This window comes from Podarcis cretensis (assembly GCF_951804945.1).
Source record: "Podarcis cretensis genome assembly, chromosome: 5".
Lineage (NCBI taxonomy): Eukaryota > Metazoa > Chordata > Lepidosauria > Squamata > Lacertidae > Podarcis > Podarcis cretensis.
The window spans coordinates 46361816-46386005 of record NC_137174.1 but is presented as its reverse complement, the minus strand read 5'-3'; positions in this window follow the sequence as shown (position 1 = coordinate 46386005).

Genomic DNA, 24190 nt, shown 5'->3' with positions numbered 1-24190 from the left:
TAGTTATAAAATGCACATATAGTTATATGTCCAACAGACAGCAAAGAACTGAAATGCAGTTGTATCCAAGGGAAAATAATTACAGCAATAATCAGTGTAATTCATGATAATGGCTGAATTGAATTTCACACCATAGCTCCAAGCACTTACATTTAATGAATGTAGTTTGTGCTTGTTTACTTAAAAGGGTTTTTAGCAGAAAATCGATAATGTAACTTCAGTGTTTCTAATTGCAAATACAATTTATTTTTTTAAATAGTCATTCAATAAGGATTTTTGTTGAGAAAATTAAGGTATATAAGTGTGGCAAACGTTGCCACTTTGATTAGGATACCTGTACATTAGTAGCATAGTTGCTTAAAATTATTACGTATTGATTAAAATTGATCTATGTTCCATTTTAAGGGTACGCAACGTTCTAAACCTTGCAGAGTTTTGGGGGTTGGTGGGCAACTATGATTGTGCATATCATTTCATAATCAGAATGTCTTCATAAATAAGTTATCATTTGAAAAACTGTTATGACAGAACCAAGGACATAAGGCCTGGTATATGGTGGCAATTGAAATGTGTCGATGTGAAAGTAGTTGATGGGGTTCTGCTTTGCATTAACATAGAATGGTAATAATAAGACATTGTGCTAATGGATGTGTAATGATAATTGATTTTGGCTTATTCTTACGTTTATGCATGCTTTTAAAAGGTAAAGGGACCCCTGACCATGAGGTCCAGTCGTGACTGACTCTGGGGTTGCAGTGCTCATCTCTCTTTACTGGCCGAGGGAGCCGGTGTACAGCCATGTGGCCAGCATGACTAAGCTGCTTCTGGTGAACCAGAGCAGCGCACGAAAACGTTGTTTACCTTCCCGCAGCAGTGGTACCTATTTATCTACTTGCACTTTGACGTGCTTTCAAACTGCTAGGTTGGCAGGAGCAGGGACCAAGTAACGGGGGCTCACCCCGTCGCGGGGATTCAAACCGCCAACGTTCTGATCAGCAAGTCCTAGGCTTTGTGGTTTAACCCACAGTGCCACCCGTGTCCCTTATGCATGCCTTTACCCCTACTTAAATGCTTTAGGTATTGGCCAAAAATTGCTACTTTTGAAACATCAAAGAGTCGGACACATTGAATTAGTATATCCTTGTTGATAGGTTGAAAGCACAACCTGGTACTTGTTTCTGTATCATTTATAGAGAAAATCTCACATAAATTTCAGGGGGACCAGAATCTCACTATAACTATGCCTTCCATAGCCATTGGCGAGGTTATTGGTTGGATCCAGAGTTGTGCTTAGCAGAGTACTACTGGAGAAAGGGGATGAGAAGTGGACTTTTATATATGCCTTCCCTGTCAGGTGTTTTGGAGGGTTGGGGGCCTCTCTGGAGCAACAGAGAGATGCAGGGGAACTAAGGTTCCAACTAGTTCCCACTGAGCTAGGGAGGGAACCACACATAGAGACCGGAGATTCTATTATGGATTAGTCATGCCTCTTAAAGTGACACACTAGGCACACTACAGCTTCCCAGTATTATCTTACCACACACTTTTAGTGTGCTATAAACAAACATGGCAGCTGCTACTGGTGGTTTCAGCATGTATGGCAGCTACTAATTTGCTGGGACGTTTTATGGCAGGATTGGTCCCAGTAGTGAAAGGAGGATAACCAAAACCCCATTTGAATTGGCATGCCTAGTGTAAGTTTACCAGATTTTTTTCAATGAATCTGGGGACACTTTAATTAATTAATTAATTAATTCAATACTACACATTCGGAACGTTGATGCTGCAGCGATGGCAGTGGCAGAGGGGTGGTCACCACCTTGACCTCAACTGCCATGTTTCCCCTTCCTCCGAGGCTTCTATCTCCTTTCTCCATGAGCCTGGGCAGCCCCTAAGTTGTTGGTTCTTCAGTGGTGGTGGTGAAGCGGTGCGCAGTGGGTCAGGCATGAAAGGCAGAGAAGGAGGGCCGAGAGCAGTGGTGGCGGTGAGGCTCGGGCAGCACAATGCCTCCCTTCTCATCGGAGCAGCCCCAATCCCATTCCTACTTGCGTGCAAGCAGGAGGGGGCAGGGATCTCTCAGGCAGCGCGATGCCTCCCTCAGCTGGGAAGGGAGGCTTCCTGTTGCCTAACTGATTCCTGCCCCCTCCTGCTTGCATGCAAGCTCTGATAGGCAGTGTGAAGCCTCCCTTCACAGCTGAGAGATCCCCGCCCCGTTCCTGCTTGCACGTAAGTAGGAGTTGGGAGGCTGCTCCGATAGGCAGCATGAAGCCTCCCTTCACAGCTTAGTTGCTGGGGTCAGGAAGGTGGAGGCAGCCCGGAAGCTGCATCTTAGAGCCCCTGCACCACCATCAAATGGGGACTTCCAAGCAGCTCCTGAAGCCAGCCAGAGCCAACTGCTCTGGGCTGCTGAGATTGCCGCTGCTGCGTCTCCCAGGGACATTAGATGAAATCCGGGGACGTTCCGGGGATGGAATTTATCCGGAGACTTATTCGTAACTCCGGGGACTGTCCCCTGGAAACAGGGACATCTGGTAACCCTAGCCTAGTGCCTTCTGGGATGCTGCATTAAGAACTCCCTGAAGATCTTAGGACACAACATAGCCTCCTTTATTGTCTGCCTCACATGGACACTAAGTGATGGAATAGTTTGCTTTAATGTTGCTGATAATGTACAAGGAAAACTTTACAAAAATGGGATACTGCTCTGAAGTCCATCTGTGGGGGTGAACAGAAGATTGCAGTTCTTTATGCGTACATGCAAGACAAATGATAATACCTACTTGTTTAATAACACCATGCATAAGATGTAGAAGATTTTGATCCCATCCCATCCCATCCTGTCTTGTAAAGTGAAATTGTTGATTGTTGCTGTTTTCTCTTACTCACCACTCTATACACAAAATGTCTCAAAGTGAACTACAGATCCATGAAATGCACAGATTTAACAAACACCACGGTAACAAAACTCTCTTCTCTTCTTCAAAATTCAGTGCACGTGTGTTCACACAAGGCTTTGACTCACAGCTCAGCAGGACTCAGGCCAGAAAACCCATTCCAGGGCTAAGAGTCATAATAGCAATAATAATAAAATGGGTGAAAGATTTCCTTGCAGCTCTGTACATTCATACATAAGTTTCTTAGTTTAAGGTGTGTGTTTTTAAGTCTTGCATATTTTCCTATGCTAAAGCAATTTATTTTTAAAATATGGTTGGTGAGAAGGGAAGAACGGGTAAATGGCTTCTGTTTATAATTATAATGAGCACTGGAGTTTTTTCTCCCTTTCTCATTAGCACATTTCCCCCTCTTTTGTTTTAGTTAAATAAATTGCATATACTTTAACTATAGAGTTTAATTAATTGTATTTAATTCATATTTGCAAAATAATCAATTCTGGAATTAATTAGCTTATTTGTTTCAATAAAGCATTTCAACTCAATGTTACAATTGATTACATGAAATTCAGTTCATTTTTTCCCTTTTCTTTTTTTAAAAAAACAACTTAATAGGCATTTATGGAATTTGCATCTGTAATTTTTGTGTGTGCTTAAAAGAGAGCTCATGGACATTCAAGAAAGTGGGTATCTCTGGCATAGGAACATAAGAAGAACATTGTTGGCTAAGGCCAAAGGCTCATCTAGACTAGCAAGCTGTTCTCACAGTGGCCAGCCTGATGCCCATGGGAAGCCTGCAAACAGAACCCGAGTGTAACAACATTCTCCCCACTTACAATTTTCAGCCGCTGGCATTTAAAGGCATACACCATCCAACTGTGGAGGTAGAACATCACCATCGCCACCAGTATCTATTGATAGACTTACTGTCCATGAATTTGCCATCCAAGTTGGTGACCATCACTACTTCCTGGGGGATAGGCAAATTCCATAGTTTAACTATGTGCTATGTGAAGATGTACTTTCTTTTGCCTGTCCTGAATCTTCTAACATTCAGTTTCCCAAGGTACTAGAGAGGCACCTTAACTCTCTTAGGGTGCAGTCCTATCCCTCCTTTTCTGTGAGTAGGAATGGGGAAGGAATTTTATTCAGTCTGCATTTATAAATGAACCATCTAATTCACCCTTGTTAAGGTTGCTCAGAGTTGTTGGGCGACAACTCCCTATTCCTTCCCAAAGCTACAATTAACAGAGTTCCCTGTGAAGAGAGATTAATTGTTAAACCGCTTTGGGAATTCTGCCTCTGACAGGGTTGCCAACTTGAATAAGACATGCCCTGCATAATCGATCACAAGGTGCAGTGCATGCACACAGTTTGAATGGCATTGCTCGTCAACATTATTGGGGAGGCAGCTCCCTCCAATATTTCAGAGCTTTCCCAACTTTTCATGTTGGTGACACACTTTTTAGATATGCATATTTTCGTGATGCTGTAATTCCGTTTTACTAGCAAGCCGGAGGCTAAACTAACCTCTTTCCAGCCCTGGGAGGAGCATAGGAAGACCTACACACTGCAGCTGACAAACTAATATGTCGCAACACACAGTTTGGAAAGCTCTGCCCTAGGAGTTGACTCCTATGCTCTGGGAGGCAAATGGGGGTCTCAGTACCCTCAACAAACTTCAGCTCCTACAATTCTTTGTGAGAAGCAATGATGGTTTAAGGTGGTATCATAGTGATTTAAATACATGGTGTCAATCTGGCCTAAAGCTGCAATCTTATAAAGCCTTACAGGATAGGAAGCCTCATTGAGGTCAATGGAACTTACATCTGAGTAGACATGCATAGTGTTGCACTGTTAAGGGTAGGGGGTAGACATACAATAGATATGAAACCCTACATAAGCATGGGCAGACCTAGAAGAAATTGTTGAAATACGACCAAAAACCCTAAATGGTTTATCTCTGTTTAGCCACAACATCCTCCTTCCCTTTCGTCACTTCCCCTTCTAATATTCCCTTTTATGTCTTCATTTCTCTTTTGTATTGTTAAGGAGGCATTTCACTAGGGAGTGCTAGAGAGAGATGGATGATCAATGGGAATGATAGGGTAGACTGGATCTGTGTATTTTAGAGCTTATCATTGTTGTTTTATTGTATTGCCATTTTGCCAATCGATACGATTTGCAAATAGGAAAAAAAGACCAATATTTTCGAGATATGTGTATAATGAATCAATTCTGCATAGATAGATTGATTAAAAAGCTTGTGAGGAGGGGGCAGAAGGATGGATGCTTCGTTAGTTTGGCTGATGAAATTTTTCTGGTTTCCCCCATATAAACCACAACTGTCCTTCGAAAGTGAGGGAGTTTGGAGAAATGCAAACCACCTCTGAAGTCCTTCCTTTATAACCACCAACGTGGATCTCCACCGGACAGTGTGGTCCACAACACTTTCTGGGTCTGTCCTTTCCTGTACAATATGCCTGTATCTTCATATATTGTAAGCTGTTCCATAGCTATGGGGCTCGTGGGAGAATAAATGACCACCGTCATCATTATTAATAAAACAGTGATTGTGAATTCATCCAATCTATGCACAGATGAGGACAAATTAAGTTATTTCATAGGAAGTAGATTAAGACACAAAGGTTTTATTTTAAATAAAATAAATAGGAGGAAATAGTTTGGGATTTGTGTGGTGATTATTTTCTATGGTTACCTGCCCTCTCTATTAGAACTAGTGTTGCATTTTCTGGCAGGTTCAGGAAGGCATTTTACTCTACAAAAACAACTAGCTCTTTTTCCTGTCTATGATTACTTGTAATTATGCTTTCCCTGCTATTATTCTAATAGGCTGTCAGACTGCACAGAGGAGGCGTTTGGAATATAAGGCTGCTTTTATGGATGGACCGCTGGAACACTTAATATAGCTCTATTTTTGAATTATCAGATTCTATCCTTTTGAAGTCTGCGTTAGTGGAACTCCTATTTATGAGATGTGCTGTGCTTAAAGGTTTGCTATTGATGAAGAGGTCCAACAGAGGCCTTTATCGTAAGTACCGTAGCATTCTCCCCGAGAAATAAATAGCCTTGCTAAAAGGTATGTTGTGTACCAAGGTTGCAAATTACCAGCCAAGTACCTTATAACTGTATACTTCAAAAATACTACCGGGCTTCTTGCTTATTCCCTCTTTTCTGCAGAAATGAGCAACATTTTTAAAGACAAAGGAAATCTATTTGCCATCCAGCGATATTGGAGAAGAAGAACAACAACAAAAAAAAACCACCCCCAAACTCAGATGCTATTTTTGTTAATACAGAGTGCTGCATATTAATATTAAAACATACTTGTGGGTCCATTAAACAATACTTGATTCAAGTCATTTTGGGAATGTTTTCAGCATTTCTGTATGAAAAATGATACAGGTCAGTCATTTAGCTGGGAAATTCCTTCAGCACTAAGGCAGCTGATTTAAAAGTCTCTACAGCTATGGACAAACATTTGCAAATGTTCTACATTTATTTGTCAGTTGATTAATATTATGCAGGGCAGCATAATAAGCACATGCAGAAGTGGGCAAAATATTCCACTTGCTACACCTGTGGTTTAAGATGAAGACTGCTTCAGGGCATGCCATTTCCCCCTCCCTGTTAAATATAATCCGCTAAGTGGGTACCTGGGGTTGGACCATGGGCAGCTGACTGAGGTGAGCCATGAGGCATAGAAGGAAGCCAGTGGTGAGGACCAAAGGATAACCCAGGAGACAGGAGTACACCAGAGCTCAGGAAGACAGTTGTTTGAGGAAGTCTTAACTGTAACAGGCAGCCCTTCCTGTCTATGAGGGGCCAAGGAGTAGCTTGAGTGGGTGTGGTTAGGCTAAGGCTTGAGCCTATTAACTACTTAGGCAGGCACTGCAACATGCAATTCCTTGGGCTACTGAGGCTCCCAGTTTGACATCTGGCGGGAGATGGAATATCTTTTATTGCCCCGCCCAATCGCATGTTTGATTGGGGTTTTAAACCCCTTAATTGAACATTGATTTGGAGCTGGATCTTGGTCAGGTATTCCCCAAACTGGCCCAGGTCAGGTTATGGGTGATCTTGGCCCCTGGATCTGGTCAGGGTGTGTGTGTGTGAGAGAGAGAGAGAGAAAGAGGGCCCTAGTAAAAAGTTACCCATATTGGGATGGATCCAAGCAATTAACCCTTCCTTCTTGAAATATTTAATCTCAGTACTTGGCTTTCAGATAAGTATCTTGCTTAATGTCCTAACATATAGCTAAAGTGACCCAAGGATAAATCCTTAATATCATATTTCTCCTCTCAGCAGAAATAAATTCTGAAGTGGAAAAGGCATGGAGGCTGTATGCCCAGAGATTTTAGATTATGCTATTGAGTTAGCATAAAGGCTCCATTTAACTTCAAGATGTCATATTTAAATTGTGGTGGCATCAAAGAGTATGCATGCTTGTTGAGAAAATAGATGCACTGGACAGCTGTTTTGAATCAATGGGTTGGATCCAAAGGTTGCACAAGCAGACCGCTGTTTTGGCAATGATATTTGCAGTGGGAAAGCAGTGGGCAGAGAAAGGACTAAGCACCTCTCCATCATGGCTTTACTGTTCCAAATTCCATCCTCCCAAGGCTGCTTTTCATTACTAATAGGGAATACCAGGGTTTTGTTGCAGACATTCATGTGAAACATACAGTTTGGTCCATCAGATGGAGCATATGGCCACAGTGTGGAGCACAACCACAGCGCAGGGCCTCCACGTAGACCCTGTAACATTGAAATTGCCTTCCATGTGGGGCTATAATAGGGGTCATGGTCTTTTAAAAAGCTACAGGTGTAAAAAGCAAAAAGGTATAAATAAGATAGATTAACTAGAAATACTCCTTGATTGGGATTTATATTTTAGCTTCGCAAAATAATGGCAAACCAGTCATTATTTTACAGTATTTTTCTGAGCCCTCCGCCCCCACCCCGTTCCACTGCAACCTTAATGCATCAAGACCTTTCCTTTCCTCTCCACATCTCATTCATTCTTACCCATATATTTTATTTTTACTGATAGGTTCCCCCTTAAGCCTGTCTATTTGCTAGTACATTTGACAGATGACAGCTACTCTTTGGAATGTTTGATGGCATTTGTACGGCTATGATGCCAGGAGCGTTCTAAGCGCTGGTGTTGCATATTTATTGATCTCCATATTCCCAATAATCTGATGCACGTCACATTTGACAACATTATGTGGCGAGGTCAGCTAGATGGGGCTAATTAAACTGTTTCAAAGATGGATGTTGTTTTCCACAACATTAACCTTGCAAAATAGCTGCCATGCCGCATTTCACTATGGGAGTTTGGGTTTTGAGAACCTCCTGCACCTCCCCTCCCTCCCCCCCCTTTAAGTTTGTTTGATGCTAACATTAAACAAAAACCTGAAGCTATTAAACCTCAGTATTTATATACAATAGAAAACATGGCCGACATGGCATCATTCCAAATGAAAATCTTATTAGTGGTGCACGGTGCTTGTGGCGAAGTCCCGAGCAAACGGAAAATTGGTTTGGCTGTCGAAAATGGTTGACAGATTAGCGAAAGATGATGTAAAAGGGATGAATGGGCAACAGCTGAATTCAGGAGGATTAAACTGGTAAATAGAAAACCCTGATGTAATCAGAAAATGCATTGTGCTTTCATCTTCTGGCACAGTAATGCTATTCACGCCCAATGCTTATTGCACTCTGGACAGTATGAAATTTTGACTCTCCCTTTTAATATATATATAACTTTCATAACTTGTCTAACGCTGCAAGAAAGAATTGAATTGCTAAGGAAGTCCCTGGAAGTTCTCTCTCTCTCTTTCTCTCTCTCTCTCTGCTTATGGCAATTTAAATATTTAATTAGAAGCTTTTTGCCTTTGTACCAATGACATTTCAGACATAGAATTCTCAGGGCCCTGCAAAGTATCCTTGGAGGCCTCTTTGCCACATTGAGCTGTTTCAGAACAGTTACCGTAACTCTTTTTTGATGTTACACTGCCTTTTTTTTTGTAATGTAAATTTCCGCCTCTACTTAGGATACACAGTTCCAAATATGATTTTGATAGGCAAGCAATTTAGAAAATGCTCATGTTGCCCTTTGAGCTGTAGAGTGCTGCATATTTTTACAGGGCCTGTTGGGACCTCGGTGCTTTTCAAGCCGGCAGAAGTAGGGAAAGGATCCTTGCTGTAAATGTATGCTGAATATTCGTAAAGTGAACGCTATAAATTTTGTTGAACACATCCCCTGTGTCTCAAATCCAAGAGAACAGTATCTTCCACCTTGGGGAATCAAGTACTTGATGCTAAAAATACGTGTGACGTGCCCCAAATGCTGATGTGTAGCAGAGGCTAATCTTGGGCAAAAAGTGGATGGGCTCATCACACAAACAGCCCTTCTGCAGCGCAATCCTACAGATGTGTACTCAGAAATAAACTCCTTTGGGTTCAATGGAACTTACTCCCAGGTAAGCATGTATAAGATCACAGCCTCACAGATCCAGTTAATAAAGGCAGGGTATATAGAAAACAGTGCCTAATTTTAGGGAGTCCCTTAGTACAATGGTCTTCTGTTTATAGTATGCACACTTACTACAAACAACTTTTTATTCTGGGCAACGAATAGCAGCTAGTGTCAGGGACTGGACAGAGGAGGAGTGGTGGAGACCGCCTCCCCAGCCTGAACCTTCCAGAGAAGAGGAAGACACATATAGATTTACAACAGTGGTTTGCGGGAGGTCACAACTCAGATACAGATGAAGGGCAAAGTTGGGAAATAATGGGAAAGGAGGAGGAGGCAGAGCCAGAACAGCTGGCTGACACGTTATCACTAGAAAGCATTCCAGACCCACCCACCCCATTTCTAAGAACCCAGCGAGCATTGAAAGTAGGAGAGCAAAGGGCTTGAAGACAAATGGCCCTAAGCAGATTTACTCAGAGCAACACCATTACTCCAAGAGACTGCATTTCTAAGCCTCTCTTTGTGAATATTGAATAATATGCATTGGTAAGGACTTTCCTTGCCTTATGCATTCCTGGCAGCCTACGGGGTGGGGGGGTGGGGGGGTGGATCAGATTACCTGATGCCTGACAGCTAGCTCTCTGCCAAGTTACAACTTAAGCTGTGGAGAAACTGCAGTAATTAAAATATTTCATTTGAAAAATAGTTTCGTTAGATACAGGAATAATAGATTTTGCAGTAAAGGTAAAGGTAAAGGTACCCCTGCCTGTACGGGCCAGTCTTGACAGACTCTGGGGTTGTGCGCCCATCTCACTTAAGAGGCCAGGGGCCAGCGCTGTCCGGAGACACTTCCGGGTCACGTGGCCAGCGTGACATCGCTGCTCTGGCGAGCCAGAGCCGCACACGGAAACGCCGTTTACCTTCCCGCTGGTAAGCAGTCCCTATTTATCTACTTGCACCCGGAGGTGCTTTCGAACTGCTAGGTTGGCAGGCGCTGGGACCGAGCAGCGGGAGCGCACCCCGCCGCGGGGATTCGAACCGCCGACCTTTCGATCGGCAAGTCCTAGGCGCTGAGGCTTTAACCCACAGCGCCACCTGCGTCCCTAGATTTTGCAGAAAAAAGAGTAAAATGAATACATACTGCCACAACGTCTAGAACAGCTGCCCCACGATAGCCCTGAAGGGGCTGCAGCTCAGGGGCAGAGCACTTTCGATGGAAAAGGTTGCAGGTGTATTCACAGTCACCTGCCTGAAACCCTGTAGAGACACTGCTAGCTAGTGTAGACAATACTGAGCTAGGTGGACCACTGGACTTACATAGCTTCAGGCAGCTTCCTATGTTCTATAGGGAAGGGCTGTAGCTCAGTGGTAATTGTATCTGCTTTGCATGCAGAAGGTCCCAAGTTCAATCCCTGGCATCTCCAGGTAGGGCTGGGAGAGATCCTTGCCTGAAACCCTGGAGAACTTGGTATAGCACAGTCAGCACAGTTGTGGAGATGGTCAGGATTGCAGCCTAAGACATAATATATGGCAGGAAGCAGCACTTAGTCCTGGAAACTGGTGCTCTCCAGAAGATCAGTGTGATGATCCCCGAACTCTGTGCTCCCATCACAGCACTGATCATCTCCCCCCAACATTTTGTAGATTTCCACTGGTCTGATCAATTACAACTACAGTGGTACCTCGGGTTAAGAACTTAATTCGTTCCGGAGGTCTGTTCTTAACCTGAAACTGTTCTTAACCTGAAGCACCACTTTAGCTAATGGGACCTCCTGCTGCCGCCGCGCCGCCGGAGCACGACTTCTGTTCTCATCCTGAAGCAAAGTTCTTAACCCGAGGTAATATTTCTGGGTTAGCGGAGTGTGAAACCTGAAGCGTATGTAACCTGAAGCATATGTAACCTGAGGTACCACTGTATTGCCACAACACCTGTGACAATCGCAGTGATCAAAAGCATCATATGAAGGAATGCTAGGTGTAACAAATTTGCTTCTAAAATGGAAACGAAGAAAATGAATTTGAAATATGTCACAATAATTACACAGCTGCTCACTTTTTAAAGAGGTCCAAACACCTATCATCTTTATCTTATAAGACATTTGTATTCCAGCACTTTTTTTAGTAACACCCCTCCCACCAACATTTAGTTTTCATGCAATAGGTTTATTTCAACAACAAGGAGGTTCTTGGTTGTGGTAATTGAAATGGAAGCCTTTGTGTTACCTTCAGTAGGCAACAACCCAATGTAATGAGGGAAGGCACAGAATATGTAGCCTGTGCAATGAGTTTTGTTAGTGCAGTGGGGGTTTCCCCCCTCTCTTCTCCCCATGCTCCCCAAAATTGGCTCAAGGGGGATCAGGAGAACATCTGGAACAGCACATAGGAGGGGGGAGGAAAGGGCAGATGTTCCACCAGGGAAGTAGAAATCTACTTAGTGCTATGTTGAATTGCACCCATAGACTTTCTCTCTCTCTCTGTGTGTGTAAGTCTAAAAGAACCCCTTTTACCAGTGTTGAATATAGTGAACTATCTTTAAATTAATGCTACCTAGGGTAGGCTTAATATAGTTGCTACTAGCAAACGACATGAGTGAACGTTACTATAGCAACTTCCCAACATCATGGTGCTTATTCTTCTTTTGGGATACAGAGCATTCTCTTAAAGGCTTCTTAGAAGTAAAGGAAGAAATCACTATTGTTTAAGGTTTTTATTATCTAGCACTCTAGTTTTCACAGATCCAACTTGGAAAGTCGATACTAAAAAAAAGAGAGGGAATAGATAATTAAAAGGCAGAGAAATATTGTGTCTTCCTGATATACTGTTTTATTTACACATATATACCAGCAGAGCATGAGATGGAAGTGCTCACAGCATGAACACTCCCATCTTAAAGATGCCATCTCTGCTACCCCCAATCATAAGGACCCACCTGGATCAGGCCAAAGGCCCACCTAGTCTAGCATCCTGTTCTCATAATGGCCAACTATGTACCAGTGGGAGCAGCACACAGCCATCATGACTATAAGTCATTGATAGCCTTATCCACCATGAATTTGTCTAATCCACTTTTAATGCCAACCAAGGTGGCAGCCTATTCTACCATTTAGCCATTTGTGATGTGCAGAAGTGAGCAACCTGGCCACTGAATTCTGAACCATCTTCAGATGCAGCCCCACATACAACACGTTGCAGTAATTTGGTAACCTTTTCTCTTAGGAAGTTGCTCTAGCCTTTGGATCATTTTAGTTGGCCTTTTCTGAACTTTCCTTAGCTCAGTAGTGGTCTTTTTCCAGGTGTGAGAACCAGAACTCTACACAGCCTTCCGTAGATCTGTATAATAGCATTATGATGTTGGCAGCAGCTTTTCTGATGATCCCAGAATGGCAAACCCTGTAAGTATTGAGGCAAAACTTTCTAGCATTATCCAAAAGTTTGCCCTTAAAAGGAAATAATTGCCAAAAATATGGCCTCAGTTATAGGGACGCGGGTGGCGCTGTGGGTAAAACCTCAGCGCCTAGGACTTGCCGATCGCATGGTCAGTGGTTCGAATCCCCGCGGCGGGGTGAGCTCCCGTCGTTCGGTCCCAGCTCCTGTCCACCTAGCAGTTCGAAAGCACCCTTAAGTGCAAGTAGATAAATAGGAACCGCTTTATAGCGGGAAGGTAAACGGCGTTTCTGTGTGCTGCACTGGTGCTGGCTCGCCAGAGCAGCTTCGTTACGCTGGCCACATGACCCGGAAGTGTCTGCGGACAGCGCTGGCTCCCGGCCTCTAGTGAGATGAGCGCACAACCCTAGAGTCTGTCAAGACTGGCCCGTATGGGCAGGGGTACCTTTACCTTTACCTTATGGCCTCAGTTTATTCATATGAGGATGTATACCTACTTGAAGCAAACCTTATTAAGATCCAAAAGTAGGGAGGGGGGTGGAAATACATTTGGCTCCCAGCTAGAACTGGTGACAAGAAAAGCTGACAAAATTATCTGTGGTATGTGCTGGCACACCTGATTCTTTCATCACTCAAGGATTGGGGTGTACACAACATTATCTCATATCCTGCAATTTCCTGTTTTTCCCCTGAGAGAGCACGACGACCATTTTGGGTGCCATGATCTCACACAAAATTGCACTTTTTTTGGCTGCAATCTTGGGAGGCACCCCAAAACACACATTTTTGGCTCTGAAAAAGCACACATCTTTTGGGCTTCATGATCTCGTACAGGTCATGTGATTTGCGCGGGAGCATGAACAGGAAGACACGCATCCCAATTTGGGGACTCAACATGTTGGAGGGCATGTTATATTAGCTTAAATTTAAACCATGACTGTGTGAGCCCACCTTAACTTTGCATTCACAAATAATCTGGCAAGTTTGCTACTTTGTGTTAGGGGTGCATGTATAAATTAGGGCACAAGATCAATCTAGCACTGGCAGTGTTTCGAAGTGCTTGTGGACTGTAGCTGAACGATTTGACTATCTAGGCCCCATGTGCTGTTGCTCTGTCAGCATGCAGATGGTGCACAATAGATTTGTGGCTGGGGACTAGCCACATGGATTGGGTCTATATGCGCTGAAGTATGTCAAAGGCCAGCGCTACTTTTAAAAAGAGGCTGGAAGCTCTTTGTAGCTAGCGATTGCATTAAGCAGCTCTTAAATCCAGGTGAAAGGCCAGCATCATATATGAAATGCCTAAAAAAAAGAAAAGAAAAAGGTAATCCTAATTTTTTACTATGTTAACCTGTGGCGCTTGCTAGCGAGAACAGCACCCTAGGTTAATGAGCTGTGAGTTTAAACAGTGGTTGAAGAAGATGGTATTAAATATAGAATTGGATTTGTTTTTAATGCCTGTTGCTTTCCCGGGGCTTCTGAATCCAAAGGCCTTCCACTGAGGGAAAGCTTTTCATTTCACATTTTGGCCTCCACCACAGGCGACAAACAAAGGTTCCACATTGCTGTGGCTGGGGTCAGTTCTCCAGCCGCAGTGTCAATCCCACTGCCTGTAATTATGCACACAAAAAAAAGGTTACCGAGATCTGCGGCTAATTTGCCATCTCTGTTTAGCAGAATTTAATAGCAGGTATTACTGCTGCTGCAGTAATTAAGGACCTTTGTCAATAAGACGGAATAGATGGCCACACTTTGTTGTAATCAGTGGACTCTTGAGAAGCCATAGGAGTGAAAAGCAATGAGAGGGAGCAATCCATTTTGTGAATAACTCGCCAGCTCCCCTTTTCCCTCTTCCCCATCTCGTGAAAACCAGCAAGGGAATAATAATTCCCCAGGCGATGAAAGTTCAGGAATAAAAGTACTTACCCTCCAGCCTATTCTCTCTCTCTCTCTCTCTCTCTCTCTCTCTCTCTCTCTCTCTCTCTCTCTCTCCCCCCCCCCCCCGCTTTTTATTTACCCTACTGTGATTTTTATTTGCTTCAGGCTGCATTTGATGAAGTATTGTTTAAACAGCTCTTGGGAGGAAACCCCCCCCCAATACATACACACAAACCTGGATATAGGGAGATGGCAGAGGAAGAAAGAGGAGGAATTTTAACCAGGCTGGATGATATGCATTTGCCTCAAAGGTGGAGGGCGCTCAGTTGATCAATTATTTCCTTTAGGTTTTAAAATGAAAGAAATGACAAAAAACAAGTGGGCTGGTGAAGAGGCAGAGAAAGTCATTTTGAGCTGTCTCTGCTCACAGTCATTCAGCTGTAAATGGGTCACTAACAACAAGCGAGAAGTGAACTTGGTGTAGCATTGTAAACGGCCCCCTCCCCCCTTTTCCTCTCCCCCCCCCCCACCACTAATGTACCCAATGAATGGCCTGGCATAAGACAGAGAGGGAGAGGTAAAGACTATCAGAAGCTGAAGAGAGAGGAGAAAAGAGAGGCTGCTATAACACAATTCAAAGAGTGCTTTAAGGTGTACACTCCTCTCAGTAATTGGTGAAGAAGCTACATTTCACTCCACTGATTTCCTGCCTTTTTACAGGTTTTAACAAGCATGATGCTTTTAATAGTAGTTTGAGTACTGGGCCTTTATGAAGCCTCTTTTTTTAAAAAAAACAGCTTTAACTATACCCTTTTCTGTCAGTAATGCCTGAAAAACTTCTACCTTTAATCATTCCTGGATCAAGCAGCAAACAAGCACCCCCTCCTCTTTTTCCCTCCCCCTTTCTTTTCTTCTCTTTTTTCAATTACATCCTGGATATTCACTGAACATAAAAAACACCCACCCACCAACCCTCCACACAGCATTAAATGCAGCTTGGCCATCCACCTGTTAACGTCAAGGATCTGGCTTCATCCAACAAAAGCTAGAAGTAGAAAGTGAAAGGGACTGTAGTCATAGGCAGTGGGTGGTAATGCCAACCAGTGAATCTTTTCCTTGAAAGTCTTCATTGCAAGTGGTTGCTGCTGCTGTTATCCTCATCCTCATTAATTTATTAATTGCCTTCTGAGCCAAAATCTCAAGGCAATTTACGTATAAGATAATAAAAGCATTTATTATTATTATTATTATTATTATTATTATTATTATTATAATATTATTATTATTATTTTATTTTAGTACTATCATGAGTGCCCACTTGTTAAGGTTTTAAAGACCCATTTATCCAGCTAGGAAGGACTGTTGGAACAAAAATGTCTTCAATTGTTTCCAGAAAGTGCAGATAGTGATTGCCAGTTGCATCTCAACCAAAATACTATTCAACAGAATGGGGCAGCCACAAGTTGTCTATTTTACAACAGAGTGTCATGGGTTGTTGTTGTTGTTGTTGTTGTTGTTGTTGTCATCGTCATCATCACCATCACCATCATCAGTTCCAAAATACAATATATATGCAGGTACAAGAGAGACCAATACAACAGATTTTGCTTCTGGAACTCTTACATTCTCTCCCCGTCCATGTTTACTTGGAAGCAATTTCCACTAATTTCAGAGGGAATTGAGTAAGTATGCATAAGATTTATGTCTTATTCCATATTTCTAATTTCCTTCGGGAATGAGAAACTTGGTGATGATGTAAGACTATATCCATTGTTCTCCTTAGTTAAAAATATGTGGTGCTATTCTTTTCTGTATCACTTTCAGAATCTACAATCTTTTAAAAATGGATTTCAGCCTTAGATGGACATTTTCATTACTTGCAACATTCCTGATAGAAATTTGTCCATAAAACAGAAAACAAAGAAAGCCCCAAACCACAGCAGAACTGGAAAGGTCTACTGGAGGGAAAGGGAAAGCTGAAAGAGCAAGATGAAAACCTTGGTTATGAATGGCAGGAACATTGTGGGTGGCAGGAAAGCTGGCACAGGTGTTCTTGTATCAAATGTGCACTTTAAAACTGAACAAGCAACACTAAACTGAAATTAGGCAAGGAACAATGAATAATAACCCAATAATGCAGTCCAGGATGTAATATACGGAAGCAATTCTTTTTAAACCATAATTTTCACCAGACCTGTGCTGCTTGGGGCTGATGGGAGTTGTAGCCCGACACACCTGGAGGGCACCAGGCTGAGGAAAGCTGCTCTACATTCCCATCAATGCACTATCAAGTTTTTGTGCCCTCCTACTTATTTGGGCTGCTGTGAGTTTTCCTGTTTTCCATTGTTTGTTTCATAGTGTTTTACTGTATGCTGCTCTGATCTCCTTAGAGAGGAAGAGCAGAATATAAATACCGAATTTTCGCTCTATAAGACGCACCAGACCACAATGCGCACCTAGTTTTTGGAGGAGGAAAACAAGGGGGAAAAAATCTGAATCTCAGAAGCCAGAACAGCAAGAGGGATCACTACGCAGTGAAAGCAGCAATCCCTCTTGCTGTTCTGGCTTCTGGGATAGCTGCGCAGCCTGCATTCGCTCCATAAGACGCACACAGATGAATATTGTTTAAACAGATGAATATTGTTGGGGGATTAAGTAGTCAAATTCCTCATTGTTTCACCACCAGCGACACGATTCCAAGAGTGTACTCACCACCACCACAAACAGCAGCTGTGTATTTACCTTTTCCTCCCTAACTACGTTCTCCTTCCCATTTACATCTCTTCATCTCCATGTGCACAACAACGACTGCCTCCAAATCTCCATCTCCAAAGATTTCCTGAATATGGGATCCACCTCAGGCTTTCCCAGGTTTCTTCCCCATTGGCTGGGCTTTCCCCATCCACCCTCTTTCACCTAAGACACAGGCAAGGTAATTTTTACTAGCTGTCTTCATCGGAACATCTTGAAGAGCCAAGAGCTAGAATATTTGCTTTGCATACAGAAAGCTTCAGTTTCAATCTCTGGCATCTGGGAGAGAGCCTGGTCTGAATTCCTGGCAAGCCAATCAGTACAGACCAGTTTCCCAAACTTGGGTCTCTAGCTGTTTTTGGATTACAATTCCCATCATCCTGACCATTGGTTCTGCTAGCTAGGGATGATGGGAGTTGTAGTCCAAAACCACCCAGAGACTCAAGTTTGGGAAACCCTGGTATAAACAATATTGAGCAAGGTGGACCAGTTGCCTAACTCTGTACAAGGCGGCTCACTATATTTCTTCCTTTGCATGTATGATCCAGGAATGTAAATTAAACTTTGTAACATGCTCAAGTTACTAAGGATATGTTTTCTGTTGTAGTTTGCTTATCTCTTGCCTCATTCCTTGTCATTTGGGAATACTGGTGGTTGGCTGGTTTCTTTAGGTTGGCTGTTTTCCATGAGCTAGGCTTCTCCAGCAGCACACTTCAAGGCTGGGGTAAACAGCAAATCAGGGACGATGGGCTGACCCTTAAGTCCAGCAGCAACAGAGAGTATGCAACAGGGGGAGTATTCGCAGGATAAGCACCTGTGAATATTCTTGCAACCCACTGGCTTAGAGGATGGTGGCAATACTACCTAAAGGTCAGAGTCATGGGTGGTGCTAAATTGTCAGTGTCACAGATATTTATTCACACAGCCACCTCCTCACAGAGTGCTGGCGTGCAGAGATATCTGTGACACTGAGAATTTAGCATCAGATGTTAAATTATTGTTATTATTTTATTTTATTACCCATCCTTCACCTTAAGGTCCAAGGCTGGTCACAAAAATTTAAAGCACAAAGCAGTTTAAAACAAATTACAATCTCAAGAAGAGGTTGGGTGCCAAATATATCTGTCTATTTCATGTATCAAAGATCAGGGTCTTTCCTTTCCTTTTTTGTATGCTGAGTAATTAATTAATTAGCCAAACTGCTTAAACTTTTCAGGAACATTTCTTGGAATTCGTTTTTTCTGCTGCAGTCCCCAGGCTGTGATTCCTTTATGCCTTCTTTACATGTTATTTTGTATGAATGTAACAAAAATGGCTTGTGCCTGAGTTTTGACAATGATATTCATTGCATGTATGTTGCCTTTGCGACCACATAACCTTAAGCAAATAGCAGTTTCATTTATCATGTTTCATTTATCACAACTTAGGATTTTTTTTTTAAAAAAAAAATCTTTCACAATAACTCATCTGTTTGTTGTGTACTTTAAATTGAATTTACTTACGCTGACCCAGTTTTCTTGGTAAAATGTGGATGGAGATGAAATTATTAAACTAGCCTCTTCTGAGGCTAAATTTCAGTGGTACAGGATCAAGAACCAACCAATGGACAGACTAGCGTGTTGCTTGCTTTTCCCATCAGTGGCCCTGCCATGTTTAGTACGTGGCCTAGAACAGCTTTGGCCCAATATATTTTGCCACCTGAGGCAAACTACAAAATGGTGCTGCTCTCTCCACCAGGAAAGAAGGGGTGAGTGAAGATCTACATCAGGAACAAAGAGGAGAATAAAGATGTACATCAGGATCTGCTGCCCCTGCATATCCTGCCACCTGAGGCAGTCACCTCACCTTGCCTCATGGGTGAGCCAGCCCTGTCCTAAAAGGCCACAGTGCCTCATGGCCTGGGATAGTTTGACTTCTCAGTAGGGCCTTCTCAGTAGTGGTGCTCACCCTGTGGAATGCCCTCCCATCAAATGTCAAAAAAATACACAACTATCTGACATTTAGAAAACATCTGAAGGCAGCCCTGTTTAGGGAAGTTTTTAATGACTGATGTTTTAATGTATTTTTAATATTTTGTTGGAAGCCGTCGAGAGTGGCTGGGGAAACCCAGCCAGATGGGTGGGGTATAAATAATAATAATAATAATAATAATAATAATAATAATAATTTATTCATCCACCCACCCCTGTAACCCTGCTGGGAATTGTAGTTAAAAATATATGGAGGGCACCAGGTTGGGGAAGGTTGCCCTAGAGCTAACTCAATTCTTTGCTCATCTTTTGCCTTCCAAATGCTGGTTCATATCACTACCTGTAACAAAAGTGTAACTTCTGATATAAGGTGCCATAAGAACAGAAACTAAATCTCATGTGATTTAATATTTGGTGGATGTTTGGTGAAGCATTTAACTGCCTAAATTCATCAAACCATGGGTGGATTGATTAAAATCAAGGCAATCCAGCTATTGATTTACATTATTATTTAAATCATGGATTTGAATCAAATTTCCAACTTTCAAATTCAACTGCTTACTGGAAAAATATATGCAGATGAACTGGCTGCTACTTGCAATGGCAGTGCAAACATATCTGCTTGCAATTAAATGGAGTTGTGATTCCATGCTATCCCTACCTCCAAGTGGTGTGAGATGCCAGGGGACCACCAAGGTTCACATTTCCTTTGGAAATGAGGAATAGTGGAGACTGTGGTGTCTTTATGATATATGGTTTATTTACACATATGAGCCTATGAAGGAGGGGCTTACTGCATTACTGCAAGAGAGTTGTTGCTTCTCAAATGTCTTGGATGCCGGCAGAAAACAGCCATGACACTCTGTGCCCCCGTCCCAGCTTGCTGCTTACACACTAACACCTTTCCCCTCCAGCTCACATCAGGGCAACTGAAATCCTAGATACAATTCCTGCTGTCTAACTCAGAGGTGGAGAAGGACCCCCCCCCCCGCCCTTCTGCCTCCTGGTACAGAGGTTTTGCTAATGGTGCACATTCCTACTTTTGTTTGCTTAACGACTCAGCCATTCTCAGCAATTGAATCCCTGCTGCACCCAGGGATTAATGGGTCTTGGTTAAATACTAACCCTTTACTGGTTCCAGGAATTTAGCTGAGTCTTGCCCCACAAACTTATAACAATAAGCTACATTCTCCACTCCAGCTTTAACAGCCTGACCCCTTCCAGATGTCTTGAACTACAACTCCCATCAGCCCCAGTCACATGGGAGTTTTAGTTCAAAGCAATTGTAAGGCCAGGTTGGCAAAGCCTGCTTTAGTCAAACTCAGCTTGTGCAAGACTTTAATATAATAGTCAAAATAATTAACCCTAACCACTCCTTGTCCTGCACAGAAAACTCCAATTTAAATAAAAAATAATCAAAATTAGCACACCCCCTATCAATTCTTTTTTTGCCCTTTTCAAGAGTAGTGTTTCTTTGTCCCATCAAGACTATGAACCTGTTTGATGCTCAGAAAGGCTTGGAGTGGATGGTTTGCTGTTTTCTTTGATTTCTCCCCGAAATTAAAATGAATATTCAGTAGCAGTTACTTTGGTCCCGGGTACCCACACACCAACATCATGTTATGATATATTAATGTTAGTCCATGCTTTTATTGTGTATTCTAATATGACTTATGAGGTTGATGTGGAAAGAATGAAAGGCAACAAGCTTTGACGGACTGATTGATTTATTGATGCATCACTGTTTAGGGTCTGTAGCCCAAACAATTTTGATAGCTGAAGCCCATAAAATATAATATGTGCGCTAAAAGTGACACATTGAAGAAGCTGCTGCTGCTCCTCCTATTTCTTGAGTACCAAGTCATTATTTAGAGCTGGGGGTGCAGCTGTAGCAAACTGTTTCTTTAGAAGATAAATGTGTCAAATACAAGACCTGAGGCACACAATAATAAAAAACCTTTTAGAGACTAGACCTTTCCACTAGTTAAAGAAAACCTATTCCCATTTTGCAACTGGGGAAAAAATGGAGTGCAGTTTCCCAGTGGTAGATAACAGACTTATTATTTATATTAAAAGTTTGCACACACACACCAAAGATACTGTGAAGACAACTTTGGCAAGAACACAGGATATCTAGATCTTGCCTTATTTTGCTTCAGATGTGTACCACAAAGAAAACAGTGGATTTCTTATATTTGAGCTATCTATCTACAAAAAAACTTTCCCTCCATTTTCTAGCCCTTTCTTTCTCTTCATGATGGTTTCCTGAAATGGTACAGTCTAGGAACATCATGAGTTATTCCCCTTCCTGTGCTACCACATTCCACCTTGTTGACAGGATAGAAATGTCTTTGAGAGGCATTGTTGTTGTTTAGTTGATTAGTCATGTCCGACTCTTTGTGACCCCATGGACTAGAGCACACCAGGCACTCCTGTCTTCCACTGCCTCCCGCAGTTTGGTCAAACTCATGTTGGTAGCTTCGAGAGCACTGTCCAACCATCTCATCCTCTGTCGTCCCCTTCTCCTTGTGCCCTCAGTCTTTCCCAACATCAGGGTCTTTTCCTGGGAGTCTTCTCTTCTCATGAGGTCGCCAAAGCATTTGAGCCTCAGCTTCAGGATCTGTCCTTCCACTAAGCACTCAGGGTTGATTTCCTTCAGAATGGGTAGGTCTGATCTTTTTGCACTCCATTGGACTCTCAAGAGTCTCCTCCAGCACCACAATTCAAAAGCATCAATTCACACCCATGCATGTGAGAGGCAAGCACAGTCTGAAACAGAAACTCCCCTCCCTGGGGGTTGTTCGTTCCATGGTTAAGTGAGAACTAGTTGGGACCTTGGTCTTTTCTCTGTAGCAAATCCTGCTCACTGTCTTTCCTGGTTGCAGCAGCTGTGGCCTGGCATAAGCTGGGGGAGAGTCAGGGGATTCTTGCCTGTGGATAAAAAAATTATCAAAATCCCATAAAAAGTTTCAGAATATTCAGTAGGAAAAAAAATTTTCATTATCAGCCCCTTTGTGCACAGATTGATCCTCTTTCCCTACTTGCCCTAAAGAAGCAATGGGAAACCTGTGGCCCATTGATAATGGACTCAAATTCCTATCATGTCCAGTCACTATGGTTGAAGGTCAAGGATCTGTAGTCAGTGGAGGCTGGTCTATTAGAGGCAACCTAACCAACCTCAGTGTGCCCTAAGCCTGCCTTAATTCTTACATCTAGTCCAGGGGTTGGTCCTGTCTGTCAGCTTCCTTCTCTTTACTCAGCAGGAAGGAGAAAGGGGACAAAACTAGAGTTCATTGGCTCTGTTCTTCCTTGGCTCTACTGTTGGTCTCCTGGCCCTACCAGTCCCAGTTGGCACCAACCACCACTAGATATAGTCCATCAACATCTGGAGGATGAGAAAATTATAAGAAATTTTAGCTTTGCAAAATATACTTCATGTCTATTTTTAAAAAATAGAATCACAGTGTTTTAGTCACAGTGGAAGCAAAATGCATTTCTACGTATATAAGCAAGATATCTTTTTACTGCTTTGTGCCCGAATATTTTTCCCTGAATACTCGTGTTGTTTATACTACTTCTTTAAGTTTATTATGGTATTTGCAGTGGAAATCCCTAATCTGATATTTCTCCAGTGAGTTTAATGAGCCTGAAAAGTGTCATTTAGAGCTAGTTTTCTCTTTGTGCATTGAAAAATGTAATACAAGTAGTTATCTGTTAAATGAGATAATTACATCTCTACTTTGCTAAAGGCACATATTAGTGATTTTTAGCTTGTTTCACTTAATTAAAGCTTTGCAAAATGGAGAGTGCCAAACCGTTAATAGACCTGTTGGAACAGTTACCGAGACTGTGAAATAAAACCAGTTGTTCTGAACAAGTCACAAAAATAGATTGATGAAATGGCTGGCAGCTCAGACATAAATTTAAAGCTCTGGCTGCATCAGAGCAAAGGTAATAGCTGAATCCAATAGAGAATCCAATATTTTAAATTTTGCTCTTCCTCCTACAGTAAGTATATGGAGCTTTTAATATATGTAATTAGAATGCTAGTGATAGGTGCCTTTGACCAGGGCTTTACTGTATAGAATTAGCTACTTAGTATAACTGGGAATTAATCACTTTTCAGAAAAATGAAGGGATCAAATGCACAAATTGATAGACAAAACTGATACAATTCTTTGAAGGCATTAACATTTAAACTAGGAGTAGCCAAGTGTGGTGCTCTCCATCCTGACCATCAGTCCTGACCATTGGCCATGGAAACCCAGCAAAGTTAGGGGGGACCGCATTGGCTACTCTAGTTTAAACCACCTGGAATTTAAATCATGTGCCAACATTAGCATGTACATGTAGTGTATGTAGATATGCGTTAAGACTTCAGGAAAGCCATTCCTGAAGGGGCTCCATTTCTCCTGCCACTTTGCTGAAGGGGTGCTGCACAGAGAGGGGGAGAATTTTTTTTTCTTGTTCTCCCCCTCTAAAACAAGGTGCGTTCAGTGCATTCAAGGTGCGTTCAGTCGCCTTCAGTGAAGGCAACCCGAAGCCTCCGGAGCGCAGCCTCTGGAGGCTTCAGGTGGCTACCTTGGAAGCCTGGAGAGCGAGAGGGGTTGGTGCGCACTGACCCCTCCCGCTCTCCAGGCTTCAGTGAAGGCAACCCGAAGCCTCAGGAGCACGGCGGGAGTTTCCACTGCGTTCTGGAGGCTTCGAGTTCCTTTCGACCTGCTCTTTGGGGCTGACGGGGGGAAGTGCTGCTTTCCCCCACCGCCAGCCCCAAAGAGCAGGTCGGGGCTGGTGGGGAAGCCCGGGTTCCCCCC